The sequence below is a fragment of the Stenella coeruleoalba genome (genome assembly GCF_951394435.1).
Source record: "Stenella coeruleoalba genome assembly, chromosome: 10".
In the NCBI taxonomy this organism is placed as follows: Eukaryota; Metazoa; Chordata; class Mammalia; order Artiodactyla; family Delphinidae; genus Stenella; species Stenella coeruleoalba.
The window spans coordinates 29,222,099-29,236,331 of record NC_137156.1 but is presented as its reverse complement, the minus strand read 5'-3'; the positions used below and the strand labels follow the sequence as shown (position 1 = coordinate 29,236,331).

Genomic DNA, 14,233 nt, shown 5'->3' with positions numbered 1-14,233 from the left:
GCAAATTGGAACTTCAGTTTGGTCAGATAATGTAAGACAACTTCTATGCTCCTAAGCAGTTTTGTGGTTGCAAAATTATTTTAGCCACAGAATCAGCTTTTCTGCCAGCAACTTAACCAAATTTAGTGCAATCACGTATGAGAAGGTCTTTTATCAAATAGTCAACAACAACAACAATTTCATACTTTGCTGAGAGCTAAAAAGCAGGCCTTTAAAATTTGAAAAGCAATGATTTCCTACCTGGTGAAATATATTTGATGCTATTTCTGCTAGGGTCATGGACTGTTAAACATTTTCAGAGGCTGATAGAGTAGTTTTCTTTTGATGACCCAAGTTTATAATAACAGGCCCTACATTTTCTAAGGGCTGTTCTTCAGCATCATTATGGGTTATTCACTAATGTGTTTTAGTATTTCTAAAATGTTCCAGATGACTGTTTCTGAATTTAATTTATAATATAGTGAAACTCCAGCAGGAGGGAAAATAAGTAGAAAAAAATTCAAACAGTATTAATAAGAAGACAATGAGGAGATACTAAGCATAAAGCTATGGAATTTTACTTTGTTTTGTTTCGCATCACAGTTGGGAAGCATGGTACTTCTTCATAATTTTAGGTTTTACTGAAGTTCTTCATTGCCTATAGCATTAATGCTGTCATTTTAAGTCTTGTTTATTCAAGCCTTAGCCCTGTGGAGTTCAGCTAATGTGCATGGTTATGTTAATTTGTTAATGCTTTTTCACCTTATGCGACTCTTCTTTTTGGCCTGTTCAAGGAGAATACCAGATGTTCCATTATTTCACAAAGAAACATCTTAAAGAATAATATAATTACTAAAGCAACTATAATTTATTAAATTCATAAAACAGTGGTAGGCATTATTAAGAATGCAGTAAAAATATATACCAGATAGGAAGTTTTCAACAGAATATTTAGGTAACAGAATGTTTAAGTAAGTGTTAAAAACTGCGCAGACATACATTTTCCTATGTTAAAAGAAGTCTCGATGCAGGGCAGTAGGAGGGTTGATAGTAGCTAATAAATATCCTCAGAGACCAAGTTTCATTCTTTGTTCCAGTTTACCATCTTCACTCGCATTTGCAAGATGGGTACCACAGTTCTGGGTACCACACCCTCACACATCATCTTAAGACAGAAAAAAAAGGGGGTCATGTTATCTTTGCTCATTTCTTTTTTGTTGAGAAAGAAAAGCTTTTCAGACATCCCTTCCTTTTACAGATTTTCTTATCAGTTCCAGTTGGCCAACACTGTATCACATGCGCATGCCCAGGCTGCAAGGGAAGCTGGGAAAGAATGGACCAGGGATTTTCAGCCTCTAGAGAGAGATAGGCTCTGACACATGGGATGAATTGTGCAGTTAGCTGGGGAGGGGGAAGAGTGGATACTAAGGTATTAATTAAGCAGTAATATCTATCTTAAAGGATTAACTTTTTAAAAACCCTCAATAATAACGGTGTTTTTTGCTGATGTATTATTAATGAAGTATTTTCAAGCAAATCATCTCAATCCTTAAAATAAACATGTCTAATGTAAACATTCTATTTACTTCCACTTTTATGCGTGAGAAATCTCATTATCACAATAGATAATGATGAACCACGGAACACGATTTAAGCCATAAGAATCTATAGTAGTACTAGTATATAACAGTTCAGGGTCAAAGGATATTAATTTAGACATCTATGTTCAGTGTGTTGATGTAAATATATATAGTGTTGGAGTAACTGACTGCTAAGAAAGATGATTCTGGCAAAAAGATACAGGATGAACTCAGAAGGAAAGGACTGAGGCAGACGGGCTTACTAACACGAGGCTGAGTCAGAAGCCAGCTTCTCTTGATCCCTGCCTTAAGGGAAGTGGTAAGGAAATATATGAGTCTACAGTAACTAAAACTGAAGGAGTATTTCAGAAGGAAAAAGAAAGACATTATATGACGATTAGATAGAAGAGATTGAAGGATTGTTAAAAAAAAAAAAGTTATCTCCTATTCTGTAATAGAAAAATAAGGACATTACAGAAAATTTCGCTTTGGTAGATCAGCTTAAAAATATGTTATATATGTGACCAAAAAGGAGAACGTTCATTGCATCTTTTTTTTTTAATTTTTTAAAAATTAATTAATTTATTTATTTATGGCTGTGTTGGGTCCTCGTTTCTGTGCGAGGGCTTTCTCTAATTGTGGCAAGCGGGGGCCACTCTTCATCGCCGTGCGCGGGTCTCTCACTATCGCTGCCTCTCTTGTTCTCTTTGGAGCACAGGCTCCAGACGCGCAGGCTCAGTAATTGTGGCTCACAGGCCCAGTTGCTCCGCGGCATGTGGGATCTTCCCAGACCAGGGCTCAAACCCATGTCCCCTGCAATGGCAGGCAGATTCTCAACCACTGCGCCACCAGGGAAGCCCCTGCATCTTTATTTTTAATATAAAAATATTTAAAACCTAATAAATGTTCATAAAATAAATGTTGATAAAATAAGGTTTGCATAATGTTTGCCTATCATATATTATGAAACAGATAAAACTGAGATAAATCTATACATACTAAGTTGTAAAAATTTTCCAGATATGCTTTTAATTTAAAAAAATCACCTATCCAATGATTTAATTTCTAAACAAACAATGCAATCTATAGGAGTAATGTACATATTTAAATTTTGTTTAATGTCTAGAAGTATACACATCTGTGTAGACAGTGGTTACCTTAGAGTAACAGAGAGGCTGATCTGACATGGAGGAGTACTTTCATTTTTTATCTATACACATTTGTATTTTTCTTTAAACCAACTTGTATTAATGTATATCCTGTGTGATTTCATACGAAGTATTTGATCAGCAAGATACTTTTGACCAAGAAAGTTTATGTCCAGAAAAAGTATGAGAGTATCAGACAGGTAATAAGTAATCTAAAAGATCAGGGAGAAGGTAGCAAAAAGTGGAGTGTTGTTCCGGGATGATCAGGGGACACAGGGGTGAATTTTATTTCACGAGAAAAAGTCTAAATTCCTGGTAGATTTGGTCAGGGATGCAGAGGGGCAAGTGCACTAGTTTCATTTGAGCTCTATTTGAGGTTATCCAGCTATCACAAAGAAGCAGCAAGGTAGTCACCATGCATCCAACTCACCAGGCATTTGAAGATACATAGATACCCTGAGTTATGGTCAGATCCTTGTACTTTGTAGAATGCTTTCATTTATTCTATGCCAGATGGATGCCTCCTGCCTCTTTTAGACTAACGTAAATAAATGCTATACTTTTTTTTTTTTGTCCTCTGGATTAAAAAATATGAAGAAAAAGCTAGTTTGATTTTAAAAGACAGAGGTAAGGCACGAAGCAGGAGTGGATCATTGACAATGAAGTTCCTAAGGAGATGAGGCAAGAGGGAGGCGAATTTTCATGTAACAAAGTAGCCGGAAGAGCTACAGATACAAGATGATCTGGGACAGGACTCCAGGAAAAAGAACCCTTTTGGGACACAGGAATGTTTTGTGGGAAAGAAGGTGGTATGGAATAAAGTAAGAAAAAATGTGGCATTGAAAAAAAAAAAAGACTTCAGTTCTATCACTTTGAAGGCAAATGGTGGACCCACAGCTTGGAAAAACGATTTTCATCCTCTGAAAATAAGGTATAGGCTCAAGGTTGACCTGTACCTTCCTCCACTTCTTATTTCCTTCTTTATATTCCTCCCTTCTTTCTGACTGAGGGTTTTTATTCTCACAAGCTATAGTGCTGTATTCAGCTGTCTCTTTCATGTATGCAAGATTCTCACTGTTAGTGGAAAATTATCTTCTTACTAGGAGACCAATGTGGTGACAAGGAAGTCACCTCTGAGTGCTTCTGGTACCTATGTGTCCTCATGCATTATGTGGTTTCCACTGAGGGCTGTGATAAGCTGGGCGGAGAGATCAGTCTTCATTTCTCAGGCAACTTGGCCTTATAAATATGAATTTCGATCAGTCACGTTTTAGGGTTGGAGTCCCAATGAAACAGATACCCATGTAATTTAATTTAGCACACTGTCAGATTCCAGGGCAGATCAAAAATAGACATAAATTATATGTATTCCATTATTGTCACTCTATTTCTCAACTTTTGTTTGGTATTTCTGAAAAAAAATCATACATAGAGAGAGGAACTCTGCATAAATACACTGTAAACAGGTTCTTATGAAAATAATGCAAAATAGAAAGGGATAGAGCCACCAGCAAATAGAATTGAGATATGGAAATTTTACAGCTAGATGTCACTATTTATTAAATGATTAAAGATTTTATTTAAGCTAATTAAAGTAGGAGTGAAGAATTTTCCTCTTAAAACATAACAAGTGAACTTATCCCGACTTATAAGCAACTTTCTCCTATGAATAGGACAAATACTATGCTTAGGCTGAAAAACCCTTTAAAACAGATGACTTCTACTTTTTGATTCTCAATTCTTCTCAGAAAAGCACTCTAAAGTGAGCTTTTCATAAAGATGAATCATAAACAGAAGCAATGACAAGAGGTGTCTTTCTTTCGGTGCTCATTGCCATTGTCTGACCCTCAAGCATATGGAGAGAACCTGGATTTGCGGTCTGTACCTTTTGACATAAACTATGCTAACACACGGCCTTTCCAAAAATACTTCAGGGAACCGTTCTCCGAGTATCATTCATCATCTCTTGCCACAATGACACCTCATTGCAAAGGAGAGCGGAAGTGTTGCTCTGAGGTGGAGAGTAGATGGGAGAATAGGAAAAAAGTTAGCGTGGTAGCTAATCAAGGGCATTTGAAGATATTGGTACTTCACTTATAATTCATGCACCAGCCATTACATGAGCTAGAGCTTTGTGAACACAAGCAGAGGGGCACGGAGGCTTCTTTCCTTGGGACTTTGTCATTTAATGTATGTGATAACACTTCCGGTTACAGAGGAAGTCTGATCCAACATACTTAACGAAAATTAGGTTTAAAGTCCTATGGGGGATTCCCATATGTATAAAATACACATCTTGGAAACAGATTAAGTAAATATTATGCCTAATGTACTAATATCCTTTAGGTCTTCAGTTGACAAGGTAAGAAAATACAGTATTATTTCTTTTCAGTTTAAACTAAATATATAACTATTTTGAATGTATTCAGATAAACTGGATTTGTTTTTTCTACAAAAAGTAAAAATATTTTTGAGTAATTATTGTGTGATGCATTGTTCAATATATTTCCTTCTTAAACAGTTGTTGTATACCTTCAAGTTAGGGATCAAGACATTAAACAGGATCAAAGAAGTTGCCAATGAATCAATAGCTACTAAATAAGTGGAAACTTGAACCTAGGTCTATTTGGTGCCTAAATCTTTTACCTTAGACACTGTAACACATGCGGTAGAGAGGCTGAATTGTGAAACCCTGTTTTGGGTTTATCATAAAGGAAACTCAGAGAAATAAAGGACCAAACACAAGAGTGAGATGATATTAGTTCTCAATTAGAAAGAGAATCTCAAAATCACAGAGAATTATTGGGTCCTATATTTGAATCCAGAACATATTTTCCTGTGATGGGCTTGCAACAAAACCATGATATCAGCAGAAATTACAACTGTTGCCTAAGCTCACTTTCTTCTATACCCTTTCCTCCATTTGGTTATACCCACGGATCCCTTTGTACATAATTATATTTACAAATCAAGTTAAAATACAAACAACTCTGGAATCACCTAGGCACCAATTTAAACATTTCTCACTAAGGTATCAACATCATATTAGATCCTCAAATGTAAATACATGTTGATGGAGAGTTGATTATAATGTTTGAGATGTTCCCCGGTTCAAGAGGTTGCTAGAACAACTGAGTAGGCAGCAAGGTGTGCATTTAGACAAAAATGTTAATATCATACTAGTTGATTATTTCCATAAAAACTTATTCCCAAACAGAATAACATCCTACCTCTCAAGATCAGGTTTGTAGTTGAATCATCAACATAAATTATGGTCCAAGATGATCTAAGAAAAACACATGTTTGGAAGACTAGTTAGGGGAAAAAAAATGATGTCTACAAACTTCTATCCACTGCAGGGAGGGTACATACAGAGTAGCAAAAAATTCCATTTTAAGTGACAATGCAGTACCTACCTAAATTAATAAGAATACTGATTATTGTCCCTATTTTCTTCAAAATCCAAGTTTTGATATACTAGAGGTCAACCAAGGATACTTGACCAGTCAATTAATCGTTCAATCAAAAAAAGAATGACTAAATCATAAAAAACTAGGAAAGTCTGAGGAAGTGTCACATTCCAGGGGAGCCTAAGGAGGCTTGACAACAGATGTAATGTCGGGCCTTGGATGAAATCCTGAAACAGAAAATGGACCTTAGGTAAAAGCTAAGAAAATGCAAATCAAGTATAGAACTTATTTAATATTAATGTATCATTGTTGGTTCATTAGTTGTGACAAGTAAACCATAGTTATGTTGAGTTGTTGACAACAGGGTAAACAGTGCAGGGTATACAGAACTCTTTATACTCTCTTTACAACTTTTCTATAAATCTAAAACTATTTTTAAATGAAAATTTTGTTATAAGAAATAAAGAATGACTATTCCAAGTAGGGAGATGGAGTGGGAGAAAGAATTGTCTATTTAGGTAAAGCAGAACTAAAATATGTAGCAATTAAATTATTTCACCTGAGAAAACAAAAAAGGAAGTTGCAGTAAATTTCTGTCCTGCCTTCAGTTTCCCTCTCTCCACTCTTTCAAATTACCTGCTCTTCCAATTAAGCTGCTGACTCAAGGCACGTATGGCACATGTTTAACTTTTTTGTCTTAACCACAGAGATGACTTAGTAGTGATCCTGTCATTCCCTTACTCAAATTGCCTCATACGGGATGGTTTGCACATTCATTGTTCTTCGTATGGACATGGAGCAGGGTGAGATCACGTGGGTAAACATTGGAAATAAAGTAAAGGCTATACAGAAGTCATTTTCAAGTGCTTAGAGCAATCAAGACAGCGCTAAAAGGCTGAGTTAACAAGCAAGCCATTCTGTCTTCTGGCCCTCACCATACACTGGTGGAAAACACCCAATTTCCACCTGAAAAGGTTAAAAGAAAGAGTGGGTAGGACTGTTGTTTCCTTTGGTTCTGCAGCCTTTCACCAATGAATAATTTACTCTGAAAAATGGCATACTTTTATATAGAACCCATTTAATCGTTTTTTAACACGGAAAAGCAGAGAGTTTGGGCAAGCATTATTTCAGGTTGCAGCACCTGGAATAGTTCCCAAACATAATTTGGCATAAATCAATCTTCTGAATGAAGGAAGAAGGGAAAGAACAAAGCGAGATTCTCTTCATCTTCTACTCAAGACCATTCTTTTTTTTAATATTTTATTTATTTATTAATTTTTGGCTGGGTTGGGTCTTCGTTTTTGCGCACAGGCATTCTCTTGTTGTGGCGAGCCGGGGCTACTCTTCGATGCGGTGCACATTGTGGTGGCTTCTCATTGTGGTGGCTTTTCTTGTTGTGGAGCATGGGCTCTAGGCGCACAGGCTTCAGTAGTTGCAGCACATAGGCTCAGTAGTTGTGGCTTGTGGGCTCTAGAGTGCAGACTCAGTAGTTGTGGCGCACGGGCTTAGTTGCTCCGCGGCATGTGGGATCATCCCAGACTAGGGCTCGAACCCATGTCCCCTGCATTGGCAGGTGGATTCTTAACCACTGTGCCACCAGGGAAGTCCTCAAGATTATTCTTTACTGTTTTCTTCTTAAAAGGAAGAAATGAGTCAATATTAATCTATCTCACTTAATTTGGAATGACTTCATATTACTTGCAAGTGTTACTCAGAACGTGATGCAATGTAGACAAGGTTATTTCTGATGCCTTCTGACCTTCCCCAGTCAGACAGTGTAAGCATAGTAATGTCTGTCTTCCAAAGGCCCCAAATTCTGTTGTTTTCTTTGCCTTTTACTCAAGCATTACTCCATCTCCCTAAGCTCACCTGTCAGCAACACCTAACATTTTTCTCTCACTTTCTTGCTATGGCACCTTCAGTTTCAGGATAACTCATGGAAACCAGATTGTGGTTCATGATGTATTCTTCCCTCATCATGCCTTTTAGTTCTACAAGAGAATGTTAGACACCACCTCAAGTCTCACACAATGGATTGAAAATTTCATGAAGTGAAAGTCTTTTTTTTTACAGTTTGACATTTCCAAAAGTGATATTTTACAATAACCTAAACCCCATAATTATCAATCTGGGGCAAGAGACTCCTGGCATTTTCATCTATAGCATCCACTATTAGAGTATTCCAAATCCAGGTTCATTAATTGTTCTGATATTTTTATAAATAAACTATATATATATATATATATATATATATATCTCATACACATAGAAAAATTATAAACCTTATCTTTGCTTACGTATATCCTATTTCTAGGGGTTTGTAATCATTATTCTGCCTAATAATCAGCTCAGAAGCTTATTAAGAATTTAGATACTTTGGACCCGTCCCTGGTAGTTTGATTAGATTAGAGTGGAGGAATCTGAATTTCAATAAGCACAACAGGAAATTATGATACAGGTGGCCAATGGAATGGGCTTATGGAAATACTTCCCTCCTCTCTATGTCTTAGACCTAAGGTAAAAGAAAATTCAAAATATTTCTTGTAGAATTTTATTTCAGATCTTGATGGAGTAAGAAAAACCATAATTATCCTCCCCTATGAACTATAAAAATGGGGAAAAAAATCCAAAAACAATACTTGTTCAGAGATATAACAACAGGCAAAGTAGGACTATGCACACTGAGATAATTGAAATAAAATGAAGCCTACAACATCCTTCTTTTCACCCTGGAAGCGATTTTTGGATGGTGGCATCCAGAATCCTGAGTTTCCAGGATCTCAGGAGATGTAAACTGGAGTTTGAGGTGACTGGACATTGTGTCCAGTTTGGGGCAGAGTTCCAAAAACAAAGGAGATATTCAGAAAAAATATCCCCAGAAATCAGTGTTGGGTTCCTTTTAGAATCTGCTGAGTGAGAGGCTGCATATCTGTAGCATTAAATTCCACAAAGCAAGGTGAAGAATAACTGGAGGGTAGAAGCCGAGCAATTCCCAGAGCAGAGAACGATGGCTCTGCTCCAGCCAGCCAGAGTGACACTGATTAGTGATCACCTGAGGCACCAGTGGACATCCCAGAGGATTCCTGCCCTGGTAGTGAGGGCAGAACTATCCCCGAGACCCATCCAAGCAAACTTTTGATCATCGAAGCAAACGTTAAAAACAGGTCTCAACAGGATCAAATTCATCCACAAGCAACATCTCCCAGTTTCCTGTATAGCTTGTAAACCTTACTCCTGGTCCTCCTGGAGATTATGTTATACATAATTTTCTCTAATACAATTCTTCCTCTTTTAAGTAGCTAGGATGAATTTTATGTATGACTCTAAGAAACCGGTCCTCTGTACACACAGCTCATTTCCTATCATTAATTTTATGCTGCAGCTGTATCAGCTGCCTCTGGTACTTTGCATATGCCATGCTTCCTCATACTTCTGTGCATTAGCATATAGCATTTCCTTGCTGAACACCTGTCAGTCATCCTTTAAGACCCTGCTCAAATGATGTCTCTCCTCTTTGGAGTTCTTACTTCTGCTTCAGAACTTAAGTTGGCTTCCCTCACTGTCTTTTCACAGTAGTGTTTCTAGATGACTCTCACCGCATGTATTAACTATTTATGAGACCTTCTCCTTCTCATAGACAATGAGATCCTCAAAGAGCAAAGTGATGTCTTGTGCCTTTTATATTATTTCAGGGACTAGCGTAGAAGCTGAAGCCAAGAAGTAGTTATAGTATTAGTAGTAGAAGTAACAGTAATAATCATAAATATGACAGCACATAAATATAAATATGATGTGGTCCATGTCTGAGCACTTGACATGTATTTATTATATCATCTAAGCCTTAGAGCAATTATACAAGTTGAATATTATTATTATCCTTGTTTTATAGAAGAGAAATGAGAAACAGAATTTCAGAAATAATTTTAGAACAAATTGAAAAAATTTAATACTTAGAACAAACAATGACCCCTTGAGGCAAATATGCCCCAAGTTGCCTATATCCTTCCAATGTCATCATTTTAGATATTCTCTTTTTTCTGTCTGATTAATAATTGGCACTAATTGATCTTCATTCTTCTCTTGGTACACTGAAAAGAATGACTGACCATGTCATGTTCTCTCATACCTTTGTGAAATAGCACATATTATTTCCTATTTCTCAAGGCCTTTTACTGAGGGCCATTAAAATATTTAATGTAAAAGCTGGCCCTGAGAACCAAACACTACTATCCCTCTTCTATACTCAGGCAAGAACAAAGCTGAATCTTCTATTCGTGAAAAGAATAACAAATGTCTCTTTGCTCTATAGACTGGCAATGCTTATTTGTCATTTCTTGAATAGTTTACTAAAACATCTGCTAATGACAAATAAAAAGTTCTGTCATATGATGAAAACATGATTAACGTCCAAATTAGCATCCATGTATGTGCTCAGAGACAAAAAAGGAACACAAATTAATAAAGTCTGCATCTTTTTTGTTTGTTTTTAAACATGAAGGATAATTTGAATTACGTGTTTGGGGTTAAAAAAAGACCATTTCTGATGTTTTATGCTCTGGTACTATAAACAAAGCTATATTGTTTTATATTATAAATTATAAAGGAGGCCAATATAACTAAAAGTTTAGGATGTGTAGGGAAAGAGCAGGCCATGGAGAATTAGTAAAATTAGGTGTGTCATCATGGATTAGGCGTAATTTACTGATTTGATCTCAAACTAACCTCACAGTTAAGGTCATGTTCTAGAACAAATATTATTGACCTTATCCCTCTAGCAGAACATACAGTAGAGTTCTTGAACCATTTTCAGCTTTTAGTTCTATTGTCAGTAGATCATACATGCAAAAGTGACTTCAGGAACCTCTAAGCATATTATTAACCAGAAGTAGGGCTCCCTGAGACTGCACGTAACGCCTGTGGGTCTATATTCTAAGCATCCTAACAAATGTACTTTGAAGAAACCTGGATATCCCTTTGGGGAGATACCTATAGCTATACCAGAGAAAATAAAAGGTATAACTGAGAAAGGTATAGCTCAAAATGGAGTAATAAAAGTTTTTGATTAGAAATATTATGTTTTTCTTTCTTTGGCAATTTTTAGTTTTGAAAACCAGGATCATCGTCCATCATTTTCTGAAATTATATAGAATATCTTATAAAAATATATGTACTAATTTATTAAAGGTCGAAAGTTAATTTATTGCATTGTGAGGATATACCCAGCACACACAGGCTTTTTTCTGAACATTTAAAATATACTTCTTCAAAAGCAAGTCAAGGTTTAACTTTCCTTAAAGATACATATATATATATATATATATATATATGATTATTCTTATCACTGCTATCATTGTTTTTGTCATCATCATTTTTCATTTTATTATTCAGGTTCTATTAACACAGCAAGCTGTATCTTTTTGGCGTCAGGCAATGGAGCAATTGTAATCAGACCTTCCCTCTCTCAAGGTCAGGTTGAATTCTACCTGGAGGAAGAGAAGTAAAACATCGTCCTACAGATTGTCTGTTCTGAGGGAACGTCAGAGGAGGTACACTGTCTTAGACTTTTTCTAATTTCTCTAATTGCACTCCAAAAGCCCTCGACCTTAGAAGTAGAATTTCTCTCCTGGAAAAATAAGAATAAAAGAAAAGATTCTCCCTGGCTTATATACCCAATGATACAAAATTTTTAAAATGTATTAAGTGATATGCCTAATTTGGAGAGCTTTCATTTTATGAAACATGAGAATAAGAATATTCTTATTCTTAGAAAAATAATATTTCATTTTATAGGACACAAGAATAAGAAGAGAAACTATATGCTATTTTAAAGAAACAAACCTAAAGCAATACTGTTTTAAATGAAGGGAGAGGAAGAGGGAGTTTAAAAATATTAATTGCAGTGCTATAAAATGAAACAACTAAAAAAGAGAATTCATTATCATCAAGTTGGGATGTGAAAAATGTAAAGGTGTTAGAATGGTACTGTCGAAAGGTGGTAAGACTACCATTGACTATCAGAAGAAAAAAAATAGAGTTGAGTTTATTGATAAGGCTAGTAAGGGAAATCTATGCTACTTAGACATGGTCTCCCGGAGCAGAGCAGGTTTTCAACATATACAGGGTCTTTGGGAAGCTTGAAGTTTAAGAATTCATGAACTTCTAGAAACATAAGTAGGTTGACATCACCTCTGGAAGTGTGGTTACTCGGGTGAGACTGCTGTGCACTGGTTGGCACTCAGAGGCATGTTTATTGGTATCAGCTTGTTCCTTGACTGGCTGACTTACAGGAGTCTGGGCTACTATTTTTTTTTTTTTTTTTTTTTTTTTTTTTTTTTTTTTTTGGTGGTACACGGGCCTCTCACTGTTGTGGCCTCTCCCGTTGCGGAGCACAGGCTCCGGACGCGTAGGCTCAGCAGTCATGGCTCACGGGCCCAGCCGCTCAGCGGCATGTGGGATCTTCCCAGACCAGGGCACGAACCCGTGTCCCCTGCCTCGGCAGGCGGACTCTCAACCACTGCGCCACCAGGGAAGCCCAGGGCTACTTTTAATTGGATAGCTTAAAAAATATGTTTTTTGAGGCCAGTTATTGTTTTATTAAATACATTTATAACAAATTCTGAATGCTACTCACCGTGGCTACACCACAGTCTTTTCCCAAGTTTGTGGGACCATTTTTACTTCTCATTAGCTACAAAACCTATTTTTTCTTTAATCACTTATTTTATGTCATCTTTGGTTTATGTAGTGAGTTGAATGCTGCACCTCAAAACGATATGTGTGGTCCCTGCCAGTGTGACCTTATGTGGAAAAAGGGTCTTTGCAGATGTAAATTACATCAAGGATATTGAGGTGAAATTATCTGGATTCTTTGAATGGACCCTAAATTTGATTGCAGCTCTTACAAATTGTTCTTATAAGAGGCAGAAGAGAAGAATTCCAAGGGAGTAGAACAGAAGGCCATTAGAAGACAGAGGCAGAAATTGGGGAACTTCTGGTGACACCAGAAGCTGGAAAAGGCAGAGAGGGATTCTCCCCTAGAGCCTCCAGATGGCGTGCAGATGTGCTGACACCCACATTTTAGACTTTTGGCCCCCAGAACTGTGAGAGAATAAGCTGTGGCTTTAAACAACCAAGTTTGTGATAATTGGTTATGGTAGCTGTAGAAAATAAGTTACCCAGAATAAACCTTCAATAAACTTATTTTCCAAGAGAAATGCATGTATGGCATAGTTTATAAGTTCATATATACATAAAATGTCTTTTGTTACTAATACAAATGAAATCAGTCATCTGACTTACAAAGGAAAAAGGCAAATGGGTAAAATTTCCATTGCAGACACTACAGATTTGCTTTTATTGTTGTCAAATACAAAACCACGGTTTAAGATGTTATTGATTATTTGGGCCAAAGTTGTTCCCTTAAAGGCTCATAGCGGTTATACCATAATCTTATAATATTTAATATGGAAATGGAAGCTGAGGTCAATCTGATGTTTGTTTCTTTAGATATGTTTGGTTTTATCTGTCTAGATGGGTCTAAGATTACTTCTTTGAACTGTAATTTTGAAAACGTCTCAAGGGTAAGTTAAACTCATTATTTTTTGTACCACATAGTGAAAACATTTACCTATGTGCATACATTCTTCCCAGTACAGGAGTAGTTTAAGCTATTATATCATTAATTATTTCACTTGTTCCATTCATTCAGTTCTCCATTTGGGGTAGAATATGTAATCTGTATCTTGAGCTGCTGTTCTCTGTTCTTTATAACTTTCATCTGCTGTCTAATTTTTTTTTTTTTAACATCTTTATTGGGGTATAATTGCTTTACAATGGTGTGTTAGTTTCTGCTTTATAACAAAGTGAATCAGTTATACATATACATATGTTCCCATATCTCCTCCCTCTTGCGTCTCCCTCGCACCCACCCTCCCTATCCCACCCCTCCAGGCTGTCACAAAGCACTGAGCCAATATCCCTGTGCCATGCGGCTGCTTCCCACTAGCTATCTACCTTACTACGTTTGTTAGTGTGTATATGTCCATGACTCTCTCTCGCCCTGTCACAGCTCACCCTTCCCCCTCCTCATAACTTCAAGTCCGTTCTCTAGGAGGTC

At 36.6% G+C, this 14,233-nt stretch overlaps 1 long non-coding RNA gene across 1 annotated transcript in view; it reads left to right on the top strand.

Annotated features, from left to right (window-relative positions):
- Positions 1–11,772, top strand: part of LOC307193149 — a 254,599-nt gene extending 242,827 nt beyond the window's left edge. Inside the window, exon 5 of the long non-coding RNA XR_013830235.1 lies at positions 11,506–11,772. This is a non-coding gene — a long non-coding RNA (uncharacterized lncRNA). The remainder of the gene's footprint in view (positions 1–11,505) is intronic.
- Positions 11,773–14,233: the final 2,461 nt, after the last annotated feature.